This window comes from Dendrobates tinctorius, unplaced genomic scaffold, assembly GCF_039654945.1.
Source record: "Dendrobates tinctorius isolate UK_male_01 unplaced genomic scaffold, ASM3965494v1 ptg000084l, whole genome shotgun sequence".
Lineage (NCBI taxonomy): Eukaryota > Metazoa > Chordata > Amphibia > Anura > Dendrobatidae > Dendrobates > Dendrobates tinctorius.
Genome location: NW_027361752.1, coordinates 38,041,598 through 38,067,413, shown reverse-complemented (window position 1 = coordinate 38,067,413; position 25,816 = coordinate 38,041,598). Strand labels below are relative to the sequence as shown.

The 25,816-nt window shown below is 48.7% G+C and overlaps 1 pseudogene; it reads right to left on the bottom strand.

Annotated features, from left to right (window-relative positions):
* Nucleotides 1-1,304: 1,304 nt before the first annotated feature.
* On the bottom strand, nt 1,305-24,514 carry LOC141097398 (cilia- and flagella-associated protein 298-A-like; annotated as a pseudogene).
* Between the last annotated feature and the right edge of the window lie 1,302 nt (nt 24,515-25,816).

The window sequence follows — 25,816 nt, the reverse complement described above, 5'->3', positions numbered from 1 at the left end:
ATGTGCGCACCATCACTGAATACAATGGGTGTGAATGTGTCTGTATTTGGGGCTCTAAAAAATGGACCGTGTAAGGACACAAAAACCGGACATGCAAAGGGGTCTAAAGTGAACCTGTCACCAGTTTTTTCATGTCTGAGCTGAGTAGCAACTTTATCAGCACCTAAAGAAGTATGTAACCCTGGACTCCCCCTCTATGCCACCAAAAAATCTTTTGAAATTCTCCTGCTCTCTATGCAATTCCTGCTGGTCCGATAGGTGTCATTACGGAGGCATCTATACCTCCTCCCGGCTTCTGATCGACGTCTTCCTGCTCTGATTGATGTGGATAATGCCTCCTGCTTAATCCACATAGTCAGGTGAAATCTCACGCCTGAACAGAGACATCGCCGGCACGTGTCTGCGCACTTTGCTCTGCCCTACTGCGGGCAGAGCCTCAAACATAAGAGCGCACAGTAGGGCAGGACAAAGTGTGCAGGCACAAGTCGGCAATGTCTCTGCGCAGGCGTGAGATTTTACACTGCTATGTGGATGACGCAGGAGGCATCATCCACATCAATCAGAGCATGATGACAGCGATCAATAGCCCTGAAGAGGAATGGATGCCTCAGCAAGGACGCCGACCGGACAGGCAAGACGTACACAGAGCGAGGGAGCGTGTCAAAAGGTTTTTGGGTGTATACAGGGGGATATATATAACACTTTATGGAATGCAGCACAGGCGCTGACTAAGGTGCTAGTCTTCGATCAGACAAGAAAAAAAACTGTCGACATGTTCCCTTTAAATGCTGTGGTTGCTATTAACCATGGCATTTAGAGAGTTAAACTGCTGCAATCAGAGGTAGATCCGATCACAGCGGACCAGGAGCACAACTTCATGCCGTTTCTCCCACATATCTGTTATGTAGAGATTAAGCCGAAAAATGTGAAACAAAAAAAAAAAAAGCAATTATGTTGTTCTAATTCTGGACAACTCCTAGAACTAGAATTGCACCGAGTCCTTGTGACACCGGGATATCGGTAATGGATGAGACACAGACACAGAGTAACTTTCCTGCCCAGTAAGTGTCTGGAGGACTCTATAGGGAGCTTCTCACCCGAGTGTAAGCGATTATTGAAAAATGTATCAGAAACTGACGCTAAACAGCAGCACAATATGGAGCAGCAGACGTTGTGTCGCAGTACGGACAGTGTGTGACGTCGTCGTTAGAATTCCCCAGGGAACATGACGGAGTGACACCTAGTGGCCAATGACCGCAAGTACAAAATAAAGAGAGTGCGGCAAAGATCACCGGACACAACGGTAACAAGATAAAGAGAATTTATTCACACAACAAAAGAGGACAAACACCGGGGGGAATTATACAGAGATCTTCATTTTAGTCTCCATTTAATGTCTTTTACACCTTGGAATTGTCTTTTCAAGGAGCTGCTGTCTGCCCATTCTGCATTTAAGTGCGATATATCCTCATCCTCTTCCAGTTTCTGCAATAAATGTGGTGTCTTATATTACATTATGTCCACAGCAAAAGGCAGAAAGATAAATAAGAGTATTCACTTTCCTTTAAGGGGTAAATCCCATCTCAGACATTGCAAACTTGCTCAGCTGTATTTGAACTCCCATAGAAGTGTATAGAAACAGGAAAGGTAATTAATGCACAATTGGTGGGGGTCCCACTTCTGGGGGTCTCACAGTCGGTCATGAACGGAGTAGTGTATGTGCCTCACCCCCTGCTCCATTCACTTCTATAGTGACCATAATAAACTTGTGGTCACCGTTCCCATGGACAGTGAATGAAACGGTCAGCACTGCCACTCCGTCCACACCTCCATGGGGGGGGTCCGTGCTCTTTTGGGGGTTCCCAGTAATCATTCTCCGCCGATGATAAATGTAACACCCATCATTTCCTTCCCTTCGCACACCCTGCCGTACATGTACGTCACGACCAGGCTCCGCATGCTCAGGAGCTGAGCCCACTCCCTACAGGGCTATGCCGGCTGTAATATCGACATCTGCCTGGAACAGCTGCGATCACTGCTGATTAACTATTTCAATGCTGGCGTCAATCAGTGACATGGCATGTAAATAGGGTGATCGCCTGGGCGGGCACTCACAGGCCTCCCGAGACGCGCTCTCGGAACAGATCTGTTACCATCGGAGCCAGGGACCATCTTGGTACTACTTAGAAGCTCAGCTATAGCCCGAGCATCAAAGGACTCCACAATGTATACGATATATCGAGATACTGTGATATTGCAGCATGTAGTAAAGGCAATCACAGGGTAAAGTCCCCCTTCTTAAAAAAAATTATGGTAAATAGAAAAAAACCTAAATGTAGGTGTCTCAGGTACATGTGAAAATAAAAGTCCTGTGTACCAGAAACACATACATGTCAAGGAGTCCTTACACACATCCACTGGCGGAAAAATAATAAATAAAATCTAAAGTCAACGCCATGAGTCTCAGAAAATGGCAACACAAAACCCCACTACATAAACCTGATATTGCTGTAAAACACACTGAACTAAGAGAATTATGTCGCTGCTGTAAAAGCAAAAGGCAAAAACTATTGGCAGAATTGCAGGCTGCTTTTTTCTTGTTTCAGAGCTTCACCGCACTTCGATCACTTGGATTCCCCCCCCCCCCCCATTTTTCAGTACAAGAGACGGTGAAATGACTGGGGTCAATCAAAACTGCAACACTTCTGCAGAAGACAAGCCCTCATACGGCCATATAGACAGAAAAGAAAAAAGCTGGATAGTAGGAATCGGGGGGATGGGGGCGGTGATAAAAGCGTAAAAACGAAAAATTATCTGGTCCCGATAGAGCTTAAAAAAAAAAGAGGAACATTGAGTAAATTTCTTTCAACCCCTTTCTTCGCCATTTTATATTTTGCACGTATCTCCTGTCTAATTTTCTAATATGACGGTTCAGGCTTTTAAGGATACAGCGATACCAAGTGCGCTTACTTTTTGGAAAGGGAAAACCTTTGTTTTATTGTTTCTATTTGGGATCTACCTTATTCGTTGTTTTAGATTTCATAGGGAACACCATACACCCGCAGCACACACAAAACACGTGCATGTCACACGCCGGGAAGGGGTTAATGAGTGTCACTCGACCTTTTCACATGGAGGGAAGAGAATAGTGTCACCTTGAGTTCTTCCTGGCGTCGGTGGTAATACATCATCATGTTCTTCTGCTCCTCCTCGGATATCACTGGCTCCCTCGCTGGAGCTCAGTGTCCTTTCTAGTTGGATACAGAAGTCGCCACCGTGATTATAGACCGCATTCACCGTGACCGACGGAAATACATGGAAAGAAAACGGAACGCTCCTTTACGGGGTCATCCCCTTCCATATAAGCGCCATCCATTGCAAAAAATAAGCTATGGTTTACTCACCCTCCCAGGGTCCAGCACAGTGACTGAGCTGCTGCTTCGGTCCCTGTCTACACAGGCAGAGACGTAATGTCACCACTGCAGCGGCTGAGACACTGGGCTAAATTCCAGGGACGTAAACCAAGTTTTTTTTTTTACACTGATCTATGGGGATTAGGGAAAAGTTTTCTAAAAAGTGGATAACCCCTATGAGTCAGCCACAAGATCACTTAATACCATTGATCCCTATTGTATACCCATTTATGCGCACTACAGACATTTATTTGGCTGCAAAAACTTGTCTCTAGATCTGGAGGACTTATTTAAAGAAAAGCGGTGTAAGGCTGTGTTCACACACAGTGTTTTTTTAGCGGTTTTTCCAATAAAACCGCTAAAAATAAGCTTCCCATTCATTTCTATGCATTTTGCACTTTTTGTGCATACTGATACGTTTTTACCGCGAACAAAACCGCATCGCGGTAAAAAACGCAGCATGCTCATTGATTTTGCGGATTATTCAGTGTTTCTGGCTAGTTCTATGCGTTTTGAAAACGCGTGGAAAAAGGAGATTTTTGTGTACTCACCGTAAAATCTCTTTCTCTTAGCCTTTAATTGGGGGACACAGAACCTTGGGTGTTATGCTGCTGTCCACTAGGAGGCGACACTATGCATAATCTGAAAAAGATTAACTTTGGTTCCTCCTCTGCAGTATACACCCCTAGACGGCGTCAGCCTTCTCCAGTTTTGTGCCAAAGCATAAGGAGGAACGTAACCAAATAACATAACCATGCCTGTAAGAAGGCTACTATGTACGAGCTCAAGAACAATATGAGAACTCAACAGGAAACAACGGCCCGTAAGGGCAACAGGGTGGGAGCTGTGTCCCCCAATTAAAGGCTAAGAGAAAGAGATTTTACGGTGAGTACACAAAAATCTCCTTTACTCTGTCGCCTAATTGGGGGACACAGAACCTTGGGACGTCCCAAAGCAGTCCCTGGGTGGGAAGCAGTGGACGAATATTGTGCTGACAGTCCCCTAGACTTGGGGTACTGCCGCCTGCAGAACCAGTCTACCCAGGCTCGCATCCGCTGAGGACTGGGTATGAACACTGTAGTGTTTCGTAAACGTGTGTAGGCTAGTCCAAGTGGCCGCCTTGCACACTTGTTGTGCCGAAGCCTGATGCCGAATGGCCCAGGAGGCCCCTACTGCCCGTGTAGAGTGTGCCGTGATACCGGCCGGAAGAGGGGAACTGTTAAGTCGGTAGGCCTCATGTATGGTGGACTTGATCCACCTGGCAAGGGTAGCCTTGGAAGCCGGCAACCCCTTGCGATTACCTTCCGTAAGAATGAAGAGGGAATCGGATTTCCGGAAAGGTGCAGTCCTGGACACGTAAATCCGCAATGCCCTGACTAGGTCAAGCGTATGCAGAGCCTTCTCCACTCTATGTACCGGAACCGGGCAAAGGGAAGGCAGTGAAATCTCTTCGTTAAGGTGAAAGTTGGACACAACCTTCGGAAGGAAGGATGGTACCGTGCGGAGAACCACCTTGTCCTGGTGAAAGGCTAGGAAAGGTCGTCTGCAGGAAAGTGCTGACAATTCCGACACTCTGCGTAACGAGGTGATAGCCACTAGAAAAACCACTTTCTGAGACAGAATGGAGAGTGGAACTTCTCTAAGAGGTTCGAAGGGTGGAGCTTGCAATGCTGTCAGGACCAGATTGAGGTCCCACGTATCCATCGGACGTTTGTAGGGAGGAACCAATCGGGAAACTCCCTGGATTAAAGTCCTTACTTGCGGTTTAATAGCAATGCGCTTTTGAAAAAGGACTGAAAGCGCCGACACCTGACTCTTAAGCGAACTTAAGGATAGCTTGGCATCTAGGCCCGATTGAAGAAAACCTAGTACCTTCGGGAGGTAATAAGGGAGTGGGACTTGTCCATGAGATTCGCACCAAGAAAAGAAGGCTCTCCAGGTACGATAATAGAGCTTGGCGGAGGCAGGCTTCCTTGCCCTGATCATAGTTGCAATGACTGCCGGTGAAAAACCTGCCTGGGTTAGAATCCAGGTTTCAAGGGCCATGCCGTCAAATTGAGGGCCCCTGAATTCTGGTGGAAGAACGGACCTTGAGACAGAAGGTCGTGGCGGTCGGGTAGACGCCAGGGGGCGTCTGCCGTAAGTTGGACGATGTCGGCGTACCAAATACGTCTGGGCCAGTCTGGCGCGATGAGGATGGTCGGAACTCCCTCTTGCTTGACCTTCCTCACGACCCTGGCTATTAGGGGGAGGGGTGGAAAAATGTACAGGAGTCGGAACTGGGACCAGTCCTGGACCAGGGCATCCGCTCCGAGCGACCGCGGGTCGTGTGTCCTGGCCATGAAATTGGGAACCTTGGCATTGAGATGGGATGCCATTAGGTCCACATCCGGGGTTCCCCATCGTTGACAGATCTGGTAAAAAATCTCGGGATGGAGAGACCACTCCCCCGAGTCCATTCCTTGCCTGCTGAGGAAGTCGGCTTCCCAGTTTTCTACACCCGGAATGTGTACCGCAGAAAGTACCGACCTTGTGTCTTCCGCCCAGCGGAGGATATGAGCCACTTCTCTCATCACCTGGGCGCTGCGGGTCCCGCCTTGGTGATTCACGTATGCCACAGCCGTGGCATTGTCCGACTGTATCCGTATGTGCGAGGCTGCAAGCAAGTGATGAAAGGCTCTCAGTGCCAAGAGAATGGCCCTGATTTCCAGAACATTGATGGGCAATGTCACTTCCCTCGGTGACCACTTGCCCTGTGCCCTGTGATGTAGGTGTACCGCCCCCCAGCCTGTCAGGCTTGCATCGGTAGTCAGGATCTTCCATTGTCCTGAGAGGAATGGCTTCCCTCGTGTAAGCAAGGTTGGTTTGAGCCACCAATGCAGGGACCTCCTGGTCGATGACGTCAACCTGAACTCCCTGTCGAGGGAGAAGGGGTTCCTGTCCCAAGATCTGAGTATGGCTAGCTGAAGGACCCTGAGGTGAAACTGGGCAAATGGCACTGCCTCTATTGCTGCTGCCATCCTGCCGAGGATCCTCATGGCAAACCGGAGAGATCGAGGAGGACTGCGAAGGAGTGTGCGAACTCCCAGACGGATGGCCAGTGTCTTGTCCTTGGGAAGGAGCACCAGGCCCCTGGTGGTGTCGAATACCATTCCCAGGAATGTTAGAGTCCGAGTTGGGATGGTCGACGATTTCTGTAGGTTGACTAGCCATCCCAGGCGACTCAGTGTGTCTATTGTGATTGAGACACTGACCTCGCAGTCTTTGAAAGTGGGAGACTTGACGAGGAGGTCGTCCAGGTACGGGACGACTAGAATGCCTCTTGAGTGCAGGACGTCCATGGTGGCCGCCATTACTTTGGTGAACGTTCTTGGAGCCGTGGCGAGTCCGAACGGAAGGGCGACAAACTGGTAGTGGTTTTGGTTGACCGCGAACCTGAGAAACCTTTGGTGGGCGGGAGCAATTGGTATGTGGAGATACGCATCCTGTATGTCTATGGAGGCGAGGAATTCTCCCTGCTCCATGGATGCAATGATGGACCGGAGGGACTCCATGCGGAAATGACGGACCCGTACGTAATTGTTGAGCTGTTTTAGGTCCAGTATGGGTCGGACGCCACCTCCTTTCTTGGGGACTACAAACAAATTTGAGTAGAATCCTCGGAATCTCTCGTTCGCGGGAACCGGCACCACAACTCCTGATTGAAGGAGAGAGGAAACCGCTTGGTGGAAGACACGAGCCTTTTCTGGTGGTGTTGGAGGAACAGAAAGGAAGAACCGGTTCGGTGGAACGGAAGTGAACTCTATCTTGTATCCGGAAGACACTATTTCCCTGACCCACCTGTCTTCTGTAATAGGCAGCCAGACTTGCTGAAAGAGTAAAAGTCGGCCGCCTACTGGTGGGGTGTCTTCCGGAGGTCTCGAGTCATGATGAAGTGAAGTTCTGAGGTTTTCCTCCCTTGGGTTTCGCTTGGCCTGCTTTCGACTGCCAAGCCCTGTCCGGTCGCTGCTGCGTCCGTGGGTTGTCTCTGCGTGGAGAACGGTTGCGGTTTTGCACTGGGCGCGAAACGGACCAGCCAGAGGAATTCCGAAAGGATCGGAATCGCGCCTGGTTTCTTCGTTTAAACGTGCGTTTCGGTTTTAGTTGAGGGAGAGAGGTACTCTTACCCCCGGTGGCATTGGCTATCATGGTGTCCAACTTTTCGCCGAAAAGTCTACCAGTAGAATACGGAAGTCGCGTGAGGGACTTCTTTGAGGCCGCATCCGCTTTCCATTCTCGCAGCCAGAGGATGCGTCGGATCGTGATGGCGTTTGATGCTATTCCCGCTACACCTCTGGCGGAATCCAGGGCTGCATGAATCATGTAGTCTGCTACCACTGCCATCTGGACCGCTTGGTCCGAGAGTTCAGGATTTGAAGCCTGAAGACCCTCCTGTAGTCTTTTGGCCCAAGCTAGGATGGCCTTGGCTGCCCAAACTGAAGCAAACGCAGGGCCCAGAGAGGCGCCTGCCGCTTCGAAAATAGAACGAGCCATGCGTTCTACTTGCCGGTCTGCTGCGTCCCTGAGGGTTGAGCTATCCGGCAGAGAGAGTAAAGTCTGCGCTGCTAGCCTAGAAACCGGAGGGTCCACTTCAGGTGGATCTGCCCATTGTTTGGTGTCTTCCTGTGGGAAGGGGTACTTCGCTTCCAGATATTTGCGATTAGCGAATTTTTTGTCAGGCTGCGCAAACTGTTTGGTAAGTATTTTCTCAAACTCATCGTGATTAGGGAAGACCTTAGGTGGTTTTTGAACACTTTCGAAGCAAATCCTATGTTTTGGGACTTCCGGGGGCGACTCTGGAATTTTTAGCACCCGATGAATAGAAGAAATTATGTCCTCAACTAGCGCTGTATTGCTAGGGGGAGAAGGTACCACGGACCTGACCATTTCATTATCTGAGTCGGAGTCACAGATGCCCTCCGAATCCTGTGCCTCACTAAGGTGATCCCTGGAGGGCGACCTGGGGCGGGGGTCTTCTGTGGTGGGGGATCCCTGTGGTAAATTGCACTGTCTGTCTGTGGCAGGGGACTGCCCAGGAGACCTGGAATGACGCTGTCTCTCCCTAGAGGGGAACGACCTTGTGCTATAGTGCGACTCAGGTGATCGAGACCTGTGAGTCCGCTTACGTCTGTGAGAGTCGGAAGCAGCATGTTCCTGAGACAAGCTGTCCGTTTGCTGTGTACCGTCCATAGCCGGGGTCCGACTCTGCAGAGCTTGCAGCAATGTAGCAGTTAGGTTGTCTATGGACTGTGACATAGACTGAGACATCTGAGTTGCCCATTCCGGCGTGGCCTGTGACACTGAAGCGTCAGTAGGGACTCCCTGGGGTTCTGACCCAGAGTTCTGGATGCAGTCCCGGCAGTGCGGATACGTGCTGCCACTAGGGAGCGTGGCTTTGCAGGCTGTGCAGAATGCATAGAAACATTCCTGCCTGGTTCTCTTCCTTGAGCCCGGCATAGTGCACAGAGGCTGGCTATAAGGGATCGTACAGGGGTGGCTACGCAGAGGGAACCCACAGAAAGCCTTATAGGAAGTATAGATTCACAGCTGAGTAATGAGAACCCAGCTGTGAGCTTACCCCACCGGTGTGCCCCTAGGTCCAGCGCCGACAGATCCAAGTTCTGTGCCCCCCGGAGACCGCTGTGATGCTTCTCTCCTGGATCTCATCCAGAAAAAATGGCCACCGGGGCTCTGAGGAGAGGGAGGAGGGGGCGGAGAGCTGAAAAGGGCGCGCTGGGCTGTGTAAAAACGCGCCCTTTCTGCCTCAATCCGCCCCTTCTATGACACTCCAGTGTGTCATTTTGGACATCCGGGGGGCGGGCCGGGGGGGCGGGGAAAAGGCGGCGGCTTCAGCTAGGCCGAAGCCGCGGTCTAAATTTGAAGCCTGATGCCCAGGAGGGCTCCAGAGCGGCGCGGTAGTCCCGGGGGGGGTGGATTTGTACCAGACCCCCCCAGAACGGTCGACTGGATAGCGGTGGGGGTAGCAGGGGTAGCGGTTTTTGTATGGGGGCCCCTGAAGGGCTATGGAGCCGCTGCTGCTGCAGAGACAGGGGACGCAGCAAAAGCCCTGTTTCTGCTGTGCCATCCAGTCCGCACCCTCCCCCGGCCCCCACAGGATCCCTCAGCCGGCCTGGGGTCCCTGGAAGCTGCGGAATGCTGCCTGATCTCCGACCCTACCTGAGGCGTCTCAACCTAATACCCCCTGCGGGGGATTAGGGAGGGTGCGTCTGTCACCGTCAGGAGGTCTTCATCCTTGCCTCGACCTCAACCCAGACCCCTTAAGGGTGTTGGGGAAGGAGGGGGGTCTCGACCTCGAACCAGGACCCGAGGGACTGGGGAGGGAGCGACATGGGGAAAAAACCACCTCAACCTCAACCGGGTACCCCTAATAGGGGACCGAGGAGGGAGCCATGCCGGGAGTCTCGCTGGAGACCCACTTTTCTTCACCTGTATTTCCGTGAAAAAAGGAAAAAAACGGAAGAAAAAAGGTGTGCCTCCTTGCGACACTAAGCAAAAACTGGAGAAGGCTGACGCCGTCTAGGGGTGTATACTGCAGAGGAGGAACCAAAGTTAATCTTTTTCAGATTATGCATAGTGTCGCCTCCTAGTGGACAGCAGCATAACACCCAAGGTTCTGTGTCCCCCAATTAGGCGACAGAGTAAAAAAACCCGAGCGTTTTCTACGCAAAAACTGCGCGGAAAACGCGCAGAAAAAAACGCGTGGTTTCTGGGAAGGGAGTCAGGTTTTTCAGCAGAAATTTTCTGCTACGTGTGCACTTAGCCCAATTCTTCATTTCTCCTGTGGTGGCGCTGCATTGGAATTAAACACTTGTGTCAGGATCACTTACAGGTAACAGGTGACCGCAAGGGTTCATATTGTAGTAAAACACCCTATAAGAAGTTTGTTGTCCTAACGAAAAGCATACCAGGCCTGACGAGTGAAATAAATAAAAAAAAGGCCACATACATTCAAGAGCAGGGGGTACAATTTCCACCCCTCACATTATGCAAACTCCAAACACTTTGCAAATAGTCAGTGTTTCCTGGGAAAAATTGACAGAAATTAGCGGTGGATGGAGGACTATTCCGTCTGGAGAGGACCCTGCTTTAGTCACCGCATTTTTCAGACTATAAGACGCACCCCAAATTTTCAGAAGTAAAGCAGGGAAAAAAAATGTATGTGTCAAATGGGGGTCTGTCTTACAATACGAATTCAGCTTACCGGGGAGGGGGTGTCACAGGAGGTGTTTGGTGGTCCGGCGATGATCTGGCCTCCGGTGGCCATTTTCCCAGAGGCCCCCGCACCACCGAACACTGCTGAACCTGCCGTACCTGGGATGGGAGTCAGATCATTGCCCCGCAGCATCGGACCACCGAACACCCACTCTCCCCAGCCCAGAGCCGGCAGAATTGCCCGACTCCTGCTGCCGCCACACTCCTGGTAAGTACATTTGGACTATAAGACGCACCCCCATTTTATCCCAAAATCTTATAGTCCGAAAAATACGGTCTATATCATAAATCACGTGGCAAGGCTTATTACAGGGTCACATATTGTGTCATAAGGTCACCACCTCCAATACGTGGCGCTATGTAGAGTTTTCTTCTGGGAGGAAATGTGCCCTGGGTTAAGGAAGATTTGTCAGACTTTCGTTACCTTTTGTATCTTCACAATAATTTTAGTTTTCTCATTTTTGCCCACATAGTCGGCGAGTTTCTGCTTCCTCAGCAGCTCCTTTCCAGCCCACCACAACTGGGCAGCGGCGTCCTCAATGACCATCTGTCCAGCCTGGAATAAGATGCAGGAATTACATTTAATACAACTTTGCCACAAATTATCGGTCCTAAAAAAAATATGGGAAAAATTATTAAATTTCTGATCTGGTATGAAAATATGAAGAATCAAACGTCCAATTACAAGATTGTGTACAACTTTAGAAAATAATATCCGAACCAGGCCCGGACCGTATGTGATCAGACGGAGGAGATTCCACCACGTGAATTCCAAGAACTCAAAAGTGGAGGTGTGAACAGGAGCCTAAATGATATTGCTGGTTTTGGAGATCTCACCATTCCTCCATCAGTGTTTTATGAAGATCAGACTTTTTAACCCCTTAACCACCAAGGGTGGTTTGCACGTTCATGACCGGGCCAATTTTTACAATTCTGACCACTGTCCCTATATGAGGTTATAACTCTGAAACGCTTCCATGGATCCCGGTGATTCTGACATTGTTTTCTCGTGACATATTGTACTTCATGTTAGTGGTAAAATTTCATTCAACTAACTTGCGCTTATTTGTGAAAAAAACAGAACTTTGGTGAAAATTTTGAAAATTTTGCAATTTTCCAACTTAGAATTTTTATGCCCTTAAATTACAGAGATACTTATTAAGTTTTTTGTGTGCCGTAACATTTCCCACATGTTTACTTTACATCAGCGCAATTTTGGAACCAACATTTTTTTTTGTTAGGAAGTTATAAGGGTTAAAAGTTGACCAGCGATTTCTCATTTTTGCAACACCATTTTATTTTTAGGGACCACATCACATTTGAAGCCACTTTGAGGGGTCTATATGATAGAAAATACCCAAAAGTGACACCATTTTAAAAACTGCACCCCTCAAGGTGCTCAAAACCACATTCAAGAAGTTTATTAACCCTTCAGGTGCTTCACAGGAATTTTTTGAATGTTTAAAAAAAAAATGAACATTTAACTTTTTTTCACAAAAAAATTACTTCAGGTCCAATTTTTTTTATTTTACCAAAGGTAACAGGGTAAGAAGATGTAAGTGCCGGCTGTCGACTATGAATATAATAGACACACGTGGTAAGACAGGACGTCCCCACGCACACAATGTACACAACGTTACTTTTGAGATTAAAGCTTTGGCTTCTTCCACCGTTTTCTGCAAAACCTTCTTCATATTCTCATTTGGTGCTGAAAAAAAAATACACAGAAGAAACATAAGAAATCCTATACACTGTACATATATGTAAGAATATCCCTCCCATACCTATAGAGGAGGCTAATGATAAGACCCCCTAGGACTGTCCCAAGTGATCCATCTGCTTTACAAGTATTAGTGGATATTATAACACAGAAGAATCTGCACCAATAACAACCTCTACGGACGCCATCGTGCCATACTGACCACCAAAAATGGCGCCTTAATATACCGAGAGCATCTGCCGGGAATATGGTTTCCTCACCGATGCCCGTTACATGGCACGACTCTAATGTGTAAAACGAACAGATCGGATTAGAGGATTACACTGAGGATTTGCCCTAATAAGTGGTCTCAATCCACGGCTTTAGATTAATAGATGAGAACAACTGATACAAGGCCTTTATTGCTAATTTACCACTTAAAGAAAGGCTGCCATTACGTTTTATTAATTAAATGTGTTTGTATATGCAAGTAGTAGTGTAGTGTACTCATATACTCGCCTACCCCTGCTCTCTCCGGTGTTCTCTTCTCAGTGATGTCACCCCTCTGCAGACTCTACTCTCTGCTATGTACCATAGTTTTCGCACTATAAGACGCACCGGACCATAAGACGCACCTCAAATTTTCAGAAGGAAAATAGAGAAAAAAATAATAATGTGTCAAATGGGGGGGGTCCGTCTTACAGTCCGAATTCAGCTTACCAGGGAAGTGATCCGGCACAGGTGGAGGAGTGGTCACAGGGGTCATTCAGTGGTTCAGGCTGGTGCGGTGGCTCTGTGCTGGTGCAGGTTGGTTGTTCTGGGGTTGGTGGGCACTGTGGTGTGGTGGTGGAGGCGGGCTGTGCTCCAGTGCAGGGGCGGCGGCTCCAATGCAGGAGCAGCTGCTCCGTCGGCATTTATTCAAAGCCCAGAGGCCCCCGCAAATCCGTTGCTGGCTTCCGCCATGTTGCTGCGGTGGCCTCCAGGAACATGGACGCCGGGAAGATGGCCACCGGTCCGGGGACGGCGCATGCTCAGGTTCAGATCTCGTCCCGAGATCTCGGGAGACGAGATTCAAATCTCGGCAACGAGATCTTGTCCAGAGATCTCGGGACGAGATCTGAACCTGAGCATGCACTGTCCCTGGACCGGTGTCCATGTTCCCGGAGGCCACCGCAACATGGCGGCAGCCAGCAACGGATTTGCGGGGGCCTCCGGCTTTGAGGAAATGCCGGCGGAGCCCCCCATGGAGCACAGAGAGCCGCTGCCCCTGCACTGGAGCACAGCACGCCACCACCACCACACCACAGAGCCCCGCGGCACCCGCACCAGCCACGATCGGAGGTTAGTATATTGCGACCATAAGACGCACCCCCCACTTTCCCCAAAAATTTTGGGGGAAAAAAGTGCGTCTTATGGTCCGAAAAATACGGTAAGTCTATGGAGCGTCAGAACAAGGAATCCATAGACATACATTGTAAAACAGACTCCTTCCTCAAGCACAGAGTGAACCGGCTGGTCGAAATTGCGGAGCAGTCACTGAGAAGAGTAGAAGAAGGCGCTGGACTCCGGAGAAAGAAGCGCTAGGTTAGTATAGTAATACACTCACATTCCGAACATATACACACATTGAGCTACTTCACGACATATGACGTATATGTAGGTCACGTCGTCGTCATATGCCGTGTTCCTGCCTTTGATGCCGCCTTTCACGCATCTTTCCCGGCAGATGATCCCCTCCACTATGCTGTAACACCTGGCTGCTGCGGATTGGACGCTACGGATGTTCACTGATCATGGGAACATACCCTAACAAGTTGCAGCTGTCTAACAGCCGTGGCAACTCGAATATGTTATTCGAGCACGACACAAATACTCGGTTAGCACCCGAGCATGCTCAGATAACATAATATCCGAGCACGCTCACTCATCACTAATAACTAACTATCACTTGATCAGTGGTTGTAACCTAAAATACTGCAATGCCCTGCACATTGGGTAAGCGACATAGCTTATCAGCAGAACTATACTACATTTCTAATTGTAAGTATTTGCTGGTAATAATAATATCATTATTACTACTACACCTACCACATATTGGGACAGGATCTTGAAGATGGGAATACCCCAATTAAGTATCTAAAGCTGGAGATAAGATGATGCTGAGGGTCATAGGAGGTGATTAAAGCTGGATGAGATAGTGGTGGGAGCGTATGATGCAGGAATAGTGAATGGGGGTAAGGTGGGAACCCCTGGATGTAAGTATACGGACTCCGTGTGATCTCTGCCAGGAAGCTGTGGCTGTCACTATGCCGATAATGGGGGCTGTCGGTGTCACTACTGTGGTGGGAGTGCGGCAGAAGCTGGATGTCACTCTTTGGGGGGCTTTGGATGTGGCTGAAGACCCTCTATTACAGCTGAGTGTAGCTCCCTATGTAAGAAAGGTTGCGGACCACTGTATTGGGGTCTACCCAAGATATACCCCAACAGGTGTTCTGACCAGACAGCCCTGGGGGACTTGATTAGGCACAAGGCTGTCAGACTCTCCATGAAGGAATGGAGCTGTCAATCACAGTCACACTCAGTGAGAACATGCCGCTTTAATGGGTGAAGACTTTTTAGTATTTATTATGTGGAAACGATCACTTGAAGAGCGAACCCCATGACAGCACTCCCTGGTCCGATTACTGCTGGGTGCAGTCGGGTAAGTCTGAGATCACACAACGCTCCTAATAGAAATCAGACGCGAGATCATTCACAGGTCTCAGTAGTGCAGCCTCGGGATTTAGGCCTAATCAAAACAATGCTCTCCCGACTCCTGCACTTTACTACGTTTATTGATTTTACACGATTTGATTCCATTAAAGATCCAATCTCCTGCCAAAAAAATTAACCCTCACAGACTCATCCAGCACCCCAGAAGCAGTGTGTGGATCGGTCAACGGATCGCTCAGCCGGCGCCATCATTACCATGTCCATTCCGCCTTCCAATCTCGTCCTTCTTGAACACACTTCCTCCGCTGGGCACGCACTTAGTTTTCCCATTCATCCTTCAGCCTCAGCTCCTCGATCTGCTCGTCGGTTAACCCTTGCATGTTGGGGGGCAGTGTGATGCCGTGTTCAGCCAATTCTTCCATCTCTGTGAATGGCAAGCACAGTATAAGATGCTTTTACTGTATATGATGCTTTCAGTTCTGCCATATATTTCGCACCTCGCTCCTCTCTGAGAGACCATTCAGAGCGTCAGTATCGGACCTGAATGTGCCCCTTCCCAAAGCTGCAAGTCCGCCTCTGCAGCAGTGGTCGTGACTAACGGCTATGGCAGGTATAGCTGCCACTGTCTCCCTCGCAGCTGAACTGAAGGAGGTGAGCAGCACCATACAACAGCGCTTGGCATGTGAAAGTTTGGGCACCCCTGGTCAAAGTTACTGTTATTGTGAACAGTTAAGCAAGTTGAAGATGAAATTATCTCTAAAAGGCCTAAATTACAGATGACACATTTCCTTTGTATTGTAGGCAAAATATATACATATGGTAATTTTTTTCCATTTTAAAAATTACAAAAATGAAAATGGGCCGCTGCAAAAGTTTGGGCACTGTGAGGTAGCGCTGTCATTCAGGGTTGGGGGACACTCGCATGTCAGCGAATAATCACGTCCGGCACAGGTTTCCATAAAGCAATATCACAGTCCATGAGGTTTATTCATTATCATAAACCAAAACGATATGCAACAGTCTTATAGCAGACAGCAGGGGATCTTCACACTGGAGCTCTGCTCCCCTATAGCCTCCTAGTCACACAGGCTGTGCTTCATCTAGCCAGCAGGCTATACAGTCTCTCAGTTGCAGTCCCGTCTCCGGGTTACCTTGCATGCTGCTTTACACTGCTAACATTCATTCCCTCTCCCTGGGAACTGTCAGGCACACTTCGCCATTAGTCACAGCGTCCAGACGTGCTGTCAAGCAGGAAGCCACACGAGACCTTCCAGACGGACCAATCGGGTCCCTGCATTCACCCCATGTGACCAGACCTCAGGTACCTTATATGGTCCATAACCACACCCACAGGTGATCACATGGCTATGACCTCACCCAAGGTCCTATTGCACACAGCCACGCACAGGCTTCCCTGACACATTGTAACAGAACGTACTACTCAGCAGTACCTCTGCTGATCATTATGATCTTTCAGTATCCTACACCTATCAGGGCAATGGAAATGCTTATACGGCTGTCCTGGGACACCCACACAGCGCCCCCTAGCGGACACAGCGGTCACTGCACCACATACCTCCCCCCTATGTTCAAACCTGTGGGGTTGAACACACAGCATAACCCCCGCCTCTCGAGACTGGGCACTCACTACACCTTGCCCACCTGGTCGAGAGAACCGTCTCCATTTGTCATACGGCCTCATCTTTACATTAGGCCTCCCCCGCTCCCAGCGGTCAAAACACCGGTCATTGTCTTTGACCCTCCAGTCACGGTTTGTCTGCGTCATCAGACACTCTCTAGTCTCCACCTGTCTGCAGTACGCTTCGTCACCTGATCTTTCTCTCACTGACCGTCTCTCTCGGTTGGTGCGGTCATAAGTCTTAGTAGAGCCTGCTGTCTGGTCTAAGTCTGACTCAGTCAGCGTCTCACAGGAACTATGGTCTTCCAACGTCATCCTGCCAGTCGAACTACCCCTTGCTGACACTCTTCTGCCATCTGCCCTGTCACTTCTTGGAGGAACCGTTTGGGTCCTTACATCTTGGGTTGGAGGCGGCCACCACCTGGTATTCTGTATTTCTTTATTAATTCGCCGACGGTCCAGCCTCAACTGCTCAATTTCTTGCAGGTACTCCACTCGATACTCCACGAGCATCCGAAAGTCTCTCAGGCTTTCCACGGAGCCAACCACCATGATGGAAATCCTTTCCACTTCCCTGGATACCTGGTCATCATCAGGAGGGATCCTCACCCTCACCACACCGAAGATATTCACAAGGTCTTGCATTACCTTCCCGGACCTTCCAATGATTCTCCCAATCAGAGCTTTGGGTACAGGAACCACATCTTTCCTCAAACCCAACCGATCCATAGCCTCTCTTGCTATCTCTAGACGTCGAGCAGCCTTCATATTACTCTGCCTAACCAATTGTTTGACACGTAGACACTGCAAATGCATCTCTTTCAGGACAGCTACTCGGTTTGATGTATCTTCCCTGGCTGATACTATCACCAACTGCCGAGTCTCAGGTGCCCAGTGCACCTCACACGCTTTGACCGCCTCTTTGAAAGCCTCATGTACACCTTCCTCCGCACAGGCTTCTTGCATGTCTTCGGGTACCTCGATCACAGATTTGAAGGTAGTGGTCTTGCTCTCTTCCTGGACAGAAGACTCTGGCTTTACCACGGACACTTCCCTCACTACAGTTGACCCGACCGGGTGACTGTCTTCTTCGGCTCTTTGCTCACCAACTTCAGGAGATTTTATCTCTTCGCGAGCCTTTGCCAAGATAGGTACCGGCAGTTCCGTCTTGTTATCAGTCGGACCCAGCCGCTGCACATCTCCGTCCAAGCTCTTCTCCTGCAGAAGACCTTCTACTACTCCTCTGAGTTCCTCCATCTCTTCCTTAAGGCTCTTGTTCACACTTTGCCAGGTGGACAGGTGACCTCTAAGCTCCAAGACTTCTTTCTCGAGCCCTTCCACCTTGTGCTCGGCCAATTGTCTCAAGATTCTTTCTTGTTTGACATGTTCTTCCACTGTCTCTTTTATTAGTTGTATCTCATGATCTTGTTCTCTTTTGGCCAGCACGTGTCGCACCACTAATTCTTTAATTATATCGTCAAAGGGTACCACTGAGTCAGTCCTATCAGTCGAGTGAACCCCCCAGGTTACCCTCTGACTGTTTCTATTCCCGTTATCTTCTCGATCAGGTTACCACCAGTCCTGTCACGAGTTTCAGTCAGCTCAGCATTAGATTTTGTCCTAGTGGTGGCTACTGGCAACAACACGTCACAGTCACACCACACCGTACGGTGAACCCCCAAGACACTCTCTATCCGTGTGTCAGCTCCGCTCTTTTTGTTTACCACACCATTCTCATTCACACTGTGGTACGCTTCAGGTGACGTCAGGTCAGTAAATTCGTCTGACGCAATTCTTTCTCCGGTCGCCCTTACGTCTGGCCTGTCCACGTTAGGAGGCGTCAGCGTCTCAGTGTCTACTAGCGCTACAGTAGAAACGTCTCTATCGTCCTGCCCCACATCTTTAAATATGACAAAGTCCCGGCGCCTCTCAAAGGTATGCACTAAGTTTGGTGGCATACTACCAACTTGGCACTCCCTTTGTCATCTCAATCAGGACTCTGTCCACCTTATAATTCACAACGACCCCGTGGAGGCAGCGAACTCTGACATTTTTCTCGGTCAGAGCTAAAATGAGCGGAGTTCCTGACAGAGTCACCTGACTCTTTGAGTCCAGCATACCAGGGACTCCTTCCCGGTGCAGCATCACAGTACACACCTGTGGCTCGTTGTTATCAGGAAGACACACCGTACTCCTCCCAAGACATGCACTCACACTGCGGTTCCCCAGACATACCCACTGAGTCACCCAGCGCTGTCATTCCTTCAAACTTGGCCCCTTTCTGGACCACCACCCCACTTTGGGTTGCTGCCCCCTTCCGGGACTCCACCCCTTTTTGGGTTACCACCCCGTTTTGGGTCACCGCCCCCTTCTGGGACTCCACTACCTTTCGGGATCTCCCCATGTCCGTTATACCGGTCTTCCCTGACCACAGTTCATGTCTTAATGATACCACACAAGTCCTTGTTGGCACCACCACAGCTCCTGCTGTCACCGATCACCGACACCACCGGCTGCTGTTCACACACACAGCGGCTGGAGTCCCTGCATCTCCTGCTGCGCCGTCTTCATGGACCCGCCGATCCACCGGAAGCCGCTTGTCCCCTACGTAACCCCGCCGGGTTACCGGAAGCCGCTTGTCACCCTCGAAGATAAAAGAAACCACAAAAGCGCGCCCATAGGGCCTTACCAGTGCAGGTATAATGGGTATAAAGAAATAATACAGGGTACTCACCCTTTATAGTTGTGTAAAGCCACAACTACTGTATCGGCTTAGTCACATGCAATAAAGCTGCAGCAGGATGGGGTAGACAGACAGCGTCTGCTACCAATGCTCAAAGAGGAGATCCCAAAAAGGAAAAACCCCAGGTCCCTGTGCTGCGAGACCTTCGTGACCCCACTGAGCCACAGCAAGCACCTTCAGGTTTTGCAGTGGAAAAAAGAAAAACACATGCACGAAAAAACTCCAAAAAACTCACGTATCCTGTCTGCGCTATTTAGGACGAACCGTCTCCGCCTGAGACCATCCAACACACAGGGCACACCGGGTGCTATTCAGGGAGCCGACCCTCCTCCCAGGGTCTCCCAACACACTGGCCTCACCAGGTCCAAGGTCATATCACGTGTTCCAGGGATCCGACTCCTCTCCCAGAACCTCCCAACACTGACCCTCCAGGACCTTGGTCACTGACCCAGGTCAGTACAACAACTAACACCTGTCCGTTACCTGTGTCGGGCACACAGGTCCTCGGGTACCTCTTATCCGCAGAGGCACCCTAGCAATCACCAGTCTCTTCCACTGAGCTGCTGTCAGTATACGGCTTTCACAACCGTCAGCCCTCCTGGCTCAGCGTTGCCAGCACTGCAACTTGTGCTGGTGGAACTGCAGCCCTTAGCAACAAAGTTTTTTTTTTTGGCAGTCCTTTTCCGTTGCCCCGAGCAACAAGGCTACTATATTGCCCTTAGCAATTCTCCACCATTTGTGAGGTAGCGCTGTCATTCAGGGTTGGGGGACACTCGCTTGGCAGCGAATAATCACGTCCGGCACAGGTTTCCATAAAGCAATATCACAGTCCATGAGGTTTATTCATTATCATAAACCAAAACGATATGCAACAGTCTTATTGCAGACAGCAGGGAATCTTCACACTGGAGCTCTGCTCCCCTATAGCCTCCTAGTCACACAGGCTGTGCTTCATCTAGCCAGCAGGCTATACAGTCTCTCAGTTGCAGTCACGTCTCCGGGTTACCTTGCATGCTGCTTTACACTGCTAACATTCATTCCCTCTCCCAGGGAACTGTCAGGCACACTTCGCCATTAGTCACAGCGTCCAGACGTGCTGTCAAGCAGGAAGCCACACGAGACCTTCCACACGGACCAATCAGGTCTCTGCATTCATCCCCATGTGACCAGACCTCAGGTACTTTATATGGTCCATAACCACACCCACAGGTGATCACATGGCTATGACCTCACCCAAGGTCCTATTGCACACAGCCACACACAGGCTTCCCTGACACATTGTAACAGAACATACTACTCAGCAGTACCTCTGCTGATCATTATGATCTTTCAGTATCCTACACCTATCAGAGCAATGGAAATGCTTATACGGCTGTCCTGGGACACCCACACAGCGCCCCCTAGCGGACACAGCGGTCACTGCACCACAGCACCCTTAGAGATTTGTTTGCTCAAATAACTTTAACCAAGGTTTCAGACCTTAATTTTCCTGTTAGGGTTATGGCTTGTTCACTATCATTAGGGAAGGCCAGGTGATATAAATTTTACAGCCTCCTCTAACCTTGTACCAAAAAAAACAGCAGTCATGGGTTCTTCTAAGCAGCTGCCTAGCACTCTGAAAATAAAAATGGTTTGAGGCCCACAAAGCAGGAGAAGGCTGTAAGAAGATAGCAAAGTGTTTTCAAGTTGCCCTTTTCTCAATTCAAAATGTAATTAAGAAATGGCAGTTACCAGGAACAGTGGAGGTCAAGATAAGGTCTGGAAGACCAAGTAAAATTTCAGCAAGAGCTGCTCGTAGGATTGCTACAGAGGCAATTCTGAACCCCGCTTGACTGCAAAAGACCTTGAAAAAGATTTAGTAGACTCTGGAGCTGTGGTACATTGTTCTACTGTTCAGAAACACCTGCACAAATATGGCCTTCACGGAAGGGTCATCAGAAGAAAAGCTTTCCTGCGTAATCACCATAAAATTCAGCACCAGAAGTATGCAAAATAACATCTAAACATGCCTGATGCATTTTGGAAACAAATCCTGTGGACCAATGAGGTTAAAATAGAACTATCTGGCCACAATGATCAAGTGCTTCTTACTGAATTAGAATATCATCAAAAAGTTAATTTACTTCAATTCTTCAATTCAAAAAGTGAAATCCATGTATTATATAGAGTCATTAAACACAGAGTGATCTATTTTACATGTTTATTTCTGTTAATGTTGATGATTATGGCTGACTGCCAATGAAAACCCAAAAGTCATTTTTACAATGTAAAATATATATTTTTTTTTTTGCCTAAAATACAAGGGAAATGTGTCATCTTTAAACTTAGGCCTTTTAATGATCATTTCCTCTTCAACTTGCTTAACGGTTCACAAACTTTTACATGCCACTGCATGTGTTTGCACAGGAGCCGTTCTACAGCAGTTTCACACATTCCTCAGTCGCCAGCAGGGAGCAAGGCTGTGACATGTGAAGAAATATGTTTTAATCCACATAGTGCTAGGTGAGATCTCCAGCTTAATTCTCCTACGACAGTCTGATCGATTTATAGAAGTGCACAAAGACTGACTTAGCCCAACTGGAAAACAAATAAATATTGAGAAGGATGAAGCTGGAGACAACCCCCTTTGTGCTCTGCTATGATAGCCATGCTCCTGGCCACCGACTGAGCTGTGTGTGATGCGGCTCATCAGTTGAGACACAGATCTCAGGAGCTGTATGTCGTCAGCCCATACTGACATGTGACGAGGACGGGCTGCAGTCTGAATTTTACCAGAGACTCATTCTCTCTCATTCCCGCAGAGCACCTTTAAGCTAAGGAAACACTCAATCCTGACTGGTTAACTCCTCAAATGCTGCAGTCAAGTGCATTTTAAAAACAAGCATGGGGTTTTCTCTGTCCACCCACTGGCACCCCTACAACACAGTTTCGAGGGAAGGAACAATAAAACATTAAATAAATTGTGTAAAAACTCAAGTGTTAGAAAACCATCAGCCTGTGATTTTCAGGCAGCAATGTGTAATGTATGGATGAGCCCGGCCCTGCAGAGGGAGAGAAGAGCCACACAGTGACTAATCCTTCTAAAGAAGAAGGTCCTGAGCTGTGGACCCTCTACTATGTTCTGAAGGGGCACTCAGAGCTTAAAGAGGAACAGTCAGCAGGGTTTTGGATTCTTAACGAAAGAATTGGCTGTCATGACACTGTGAAGCTAAAGAAAATTATACCTTTTATTGGGGAAAGAAATAAATTTTATCGTTCTTCTGGAATCAGCAGAAGCTTAATGCTAAGAGCAGCAGGGCGGGATGCCATACGTGGTCTTTTCATACCGGTCTTATCTGTATCCCCCCGCCTGACTTCGGTCTATGACTAAGCAGCCACTGATCTCTCAGAGACCTTCCTTCTCCGGCAGATATTTAGCTCAGGTGCCGGCTCTGTCGGGGGCGGCGAATGCACAGATTGCTTTCTCAGATCAATGGTTGACAACGAGACAACCGAAGTGAGAGAAGACAAGTCAGTGACCGGTCAGTCATAGATCGGAGGCAACTGGGGGGGGGGCGGGTAGATAGTATCCAGACTGACAAGAGAAGTCCAACCCCACTGTACTTGTGCCATAAAACTTCCAGGGCTGATTACAGGAGAACAACAACATTTATTTTTTTTTGTAAGAAAGTAAAAGTTATAATTTAAATGAAAGCGAGAGTGGGCAAAAGAGAAAAAGAAAATGAGAGGGAGAAAGAAAAAAAGAGAAAAAAAGAGAGAGATAACAAGTAATCATCTAAAATCTCGCTGACAGGTCCTGTAACTTCGGTCATGGATAATTGTAATCGGAGGCTCCACTGTTTCCTTCGCTCTTCTCACCGGCACAGATCCTGCTGACTTGCAGTCGGCCATTGTATATGGAGGTCACCTGCTCAACCAGTAAATTTACAGGAGCGTCAACGGTTGTGTCCAACAAGAACTGGCTCTCGTCTCCATGTTTCACGTGTAATCGCACCATTTCTACAGTATAAAAGAAAAAAACAAAGCAGACACATCACATGGGGGAAAACCCATCCCAGCAGACTCTTATGGACCGTTCTGCTCATATCTGTGTGACGATCACAATTCAGCTTCAGAACCTGACAATGAAGAGACGAGCGGCGGTACAGGGGCTCCGGTCTCGTCTCCAGTCAAGGATCATCCTGGGAGAAATTCCTTTCTCCTCTACAAACAATGACTGAAGTCCTTTATGAAAACTATAAAAGGATTTATATAAAAATCACTCAATAGTGGGCAGAAGTCACTGTCACACACTTCACAAAGAGCTTCTGCAGCAGCAGGACTACCGGATGATTTGTAACAACCTTAAAGCGATTGTCCAGAATTAGAAAAATAAACTATGGCTGCTTTCTTTCAGAAACAGCACCACCCCCTGACCATGGGTTGTACGCGGTACTGCAGCTCATCTCCAGTCAATTCAATGCGGCCGTGTTGCGATACCTGACACAACCCAGGATCAGGGGTGGCGCTGTACAACCCCTTTTAATTTAGCACAGGGATCATTATCCCATATATCTGTGTCTTCTCCAGCTGCAGGGGAACTACAACTCCCAGCATGCTGCCCTTTATAGTAAGATACAAATTATCACTGACGTCAGGGGGGTCTGGACCAGATACACTGCAGCTTTCAGGGCATGCTGGGAGTTGTAGTTTCACAGTCAGTCACTGACCCCTGGCCTCAAACTATAGCATAAAATAGAACTTTATACAGACAATTCCTGTAATCCGGAATTCCTGGGTCAAATACGGGTCAGATTATCAGACGTACTACAAGTACAGATCGACTACAACTCCCATCAGCCTCCATGAAGCTGGTGAGATGGCAGAACGCTCTCACCCACCTGGCAGGGTTCAGAGGGGCGGCTGCCCCCTCTATAGAAGATACATGTAGTGCTCACCTGCAGCTCCGAGCTCCTGCCTCTCCTGCGGACTGCTACACACTGAACTTCCGGCGCCTGTTTCCACGGAGACGACTATCAACATCCGGCACCAGGGAAGGCCCTATAACAGTCTCTGGTTCTGAAGCCACACCTCTTATCGCTGATTGGATGGCTCTCTTTTCCTATACGGTAAGTAGAAGTTGATTGGTTCAGAACGTGTGACGTCACCAGCTTTCGCTTTCTGTAGCTTTTTACCTTTCCGGCCCTGCAGGACCTTTAGCCAGAACCTTGCAGTTCCTCAGTGCAGGCTGCTGCTCTCTGTTATCAGCCAGTGGCTTCTGTGGCTCCCGGACATGGAGACTCCTGGGGCTGGGACGTGTGACGCTTCTCACAGACACTTTCCCTTTTAATGATTATTTTGCTTGTCTATTGTAGCTTGTGTCATTAATTATAACTAATAAGGCGCTGAAAGACGGGAATTCAAATTACAAGCGAGTGGAAATGGTGAAAAAAATGCAATTCTGATTTATTATTGTTCTTATCTTTTTTTACGGACACGTTCAGTATTTTCCATCAGTCTTTATAAGCCAAATCCAGGAGCGGGTGATAAATCCAGGAGCGGTGACGGGTTTCTATTCTACTTCTCCCCTGATTGTTCCTCTCCTGGTTTTGACTAACAAATACTGACCGTGTGAACGTGGCCTTAGAATGTGTCACTGCGCCATAACGATTCCCCAGCTCCAGCCGATCCCCGGCGATACCAGTCGTGTCTGCTGTCGGTGTTTTTGGCTCCCGTGTTCTGCGTCCCCCGTGCAGTGACGTTATCCTTTTCTGACGCGGAGTAAAATTACATGGAAATCAAATTGTTTGTCTTGAGACTATTTCACAATCAAAACACGTAAACAATGGGTCGTGTGTTGCCGTATTCCAAAAATGTTTGGTATTTCTTTTCCTGATGAGGAAATACGTTTTGGAGGGAGAGCTGCAGTTTTTAGCGTCACCATTCTGGGTAAGGGCGCTTTCACATCGCGTTCTGTGTCCCCCTTCGAGGCATACGGGCGAAATACCCCCCAAAGGTGGGGTCCGGATGCACGCGCCAACGCGGTCTATGGCCTGTAATGGTGATGGCGGAGTGACCGTGCGCTCTGCTGTTCAGCATTTTTGGGAGCATAAGCCTACTGGATACAGGGAAGATGTAGATCTTTGTACCGTGTTAGCCAGTAGAGAGAAGAATATTCAGAATTGAGAGTCCTCAGTGGTTGATACCTTTTAATGGCTAACTGAAAAGATGGTGACACATTGCAGCTTTCCAGACTACGCAGGTCTCTTCATCAGGCTAGACTAATATAACATCATTCAGATTTTGTATTAGTCATTGCCTGATGAAGAGATCTGAGTTATCTGGAAAGCTGCAATGTG